This window comes from Pseudophryne corroboree, chromosome 2 (assembly GCF_028390025.1).
Source record: "Pseudophryne corroboree isolate aPseCor3 chromosome 2, aPseCor3.hap2, whole genome shotgun sequence".
NCBI classification, from domain to species: domain Eukaryota; kingdom Metazoa; phylum Chordata; class Amphibia; order Anura; family Myobatrachidae; genus Pseudophryne; species Pseudophryne corroboree.
This window is the reverse complement of record NC_086445.1, coordinates 122,783,633-122,786,070: the sequence shown is the minus strand read 5'-3', so window position 1 is coordinate 122,786,070 and position 2,438 is coordinate 122,783,633.

Sequence of the window (2,438 nt, the reverse complement as noted above, 5' to 3'; positions counted from 1 at the left end):
TTACTCTAGACAAGAAATACAAAAGGGATTTTTCCCACGCACTCTGCTGGCTGTTAGTAAGAAGAACTATATACTATGTAATAATAGGAAATTTAGAGCTCTTCGTTACATTTAACACCAACACAGCTGCCAAGGCCTGAGTTATCCGCTTTGCAGCAGGATGACTGCTGTGATATTTCATCTTCCTCGCAAAGGACTGTTGGACAGTCAATTGCTTACTGGAAGTAGTACAAGTGGTCTTCCGACTTCCCCTCTGGGATGACGATCGACTCCCAGCAGCAACAACAGCAGCAGTAGGCGTTACACTCAAGAATCCATCGGAGGAATCCCAGTTAGGAGAGGACTCGTCAGACTTGCCAGTGACATAGCCTGCAGGACTATTGATGTACCTGTCAAGGAGGAAATTGACACTGAGGGAGCTGGTGGTGTGGTTTGCAGAAGCTTGGGTACAAGAGGAAGGGATTTAGTTGTCAGTGGGCTGCTTCCGCTGCCACCCAAAGTTTTTGAACTTGTCAATGACTTCTGATGAATGCGCTCCAGGTGACGTATAAGGGAGGATGTTCCTAGGTGGTTAACGTCCTTACCCATACTTATTACAGCTTGACAAAGGCAACACACGGCTTGACACCTGTTGTCCGCATTTCTGTTAAAATAATTCCACACCGAAGAGGTGATTTTTTTTGTAATTTGACCAGGCATGTCAATGGCCATATTCATCCCACGGACAACAGGTGTCTCCCCTCCACCTCACCATCAGAATCCTCCTTGTCAATTTCTTCCTCAGCACCAGCAACACCCATATCCTCATCCTGGTGTACTTCAACAGTGACATCTTCAATTTGACTATCAGGAACTGGACTGTGGGTGCTCCTTCCAGCACTTCCAGGGGGCGTGCAAATGGTGGAAGGAGCCACCTCTTCCCGTCCAGTGTTGGGAAGGTCTGGCATCGCAAACAACACAATTGGACTCTCCTTGGGGATTTGTGATTTAGAAGAACGCACAGTTCTTTGCTGTGCTTTTGCCATCTTAACTCTTTTCAGTTTTCTAGCGGGAGGATGAGTGCTTCCATCCTCATGTGAAGCTGAACCACTAGCCATGAACATAGGCCAGGGCATCAGCCGTTCCTGCCACTCCGTGACGTAAATGGCATATTGGCAAGTTTATGCTTCTCCTTAGACACTTTTAATTTACTGAACTTTAGTTTTTTGGATTTTACATGCTCTCTACTATGACATTGGGCATCGGCCTTGGCAGACGACGTTGATGGCATTTCATCGTTTCTGCCATGACTAGTGGCAGCAGCTTCAGCACTAGGTGGAAGTGAATCTTGATCTTTCCCTATTTCACCCTCCACATTTTTGTTCTCCATTTTTTAATGTGTGGAATTATATGCCAGTAATATTATTATATCAATAGCATTGGCCTACTGTACTCAGTAGCGGATCTTGCCATGGGCAAGCTGGACTTTTGCCCGGGGCGCCGCCTTCCGGAGGGCGCAGGGCGCCATCCGGAGGGCGCCGCACCAGGGCAAGATCCACTGCTGCTGTGCCCCCCGCTGCCCGCTGCCCCCCGCTGCCGCTGTGAAGGGAAACTAGACGCGTACGCGTCTAGTTTCCCTTCGTGGAGAGGTCCTTTACTGTGCGGTGCACGATGACGTCATCGCGCACCGCACATCATTTCAGTCTGTACAGGGGGCGTAAGTGACCATGCCCCCTGTACGAAGCCACACCCCCTATTGTCGCCCGGGGCGCACAGCGCCCAAGAACCGGCCCTGACTGTACTGTACAATTATATACTGTTGGTCACCAAAATGCTGCACTGTACTACTATATATACTGCCCACAAAAATGCAGCACAGATATGGAATGGATACTTGCAGTGACACGGAGCTGCAAGATACAGCAATGGCCTACTGTACTGTACAACTATATACTGTTGGTCACCAAAATGCTGCACTGTACTACTATATATACTGCTCACAAAAATGCAGCACAGATATGGAATGGATACTTGCAGTGACACAGAGCTGCAAGATACAGCAATGGCCTACTGTACTGTACAACTATATACTGTTGGTCACCAAAATGCTGCACTGTACTACTATATATACTGCTTACAAAAATGCAGCACAGATATGGAATGGATACTTGCAGTGACACAGAGCTGCAAGATACAGCAATGGCCTACTGTACTGTACAACTATATACTGTTGGTCACCAAAATGCTGCACTGTACTACTATATATACTGCTCACAAAAATGCAGCACAGATATGGTATGGATACTTGCAGTGACACAGAGTTGCAAGACACAGCAATGGCCTACTGTACTGTACAACTATAAACTGTTGGTCACCAAAATGCTGCACTGTTCTACTATATATACTGCTCACAAAAATGCAGCACAGATATGGAATGGATACTTGCAGTGACACAGAGC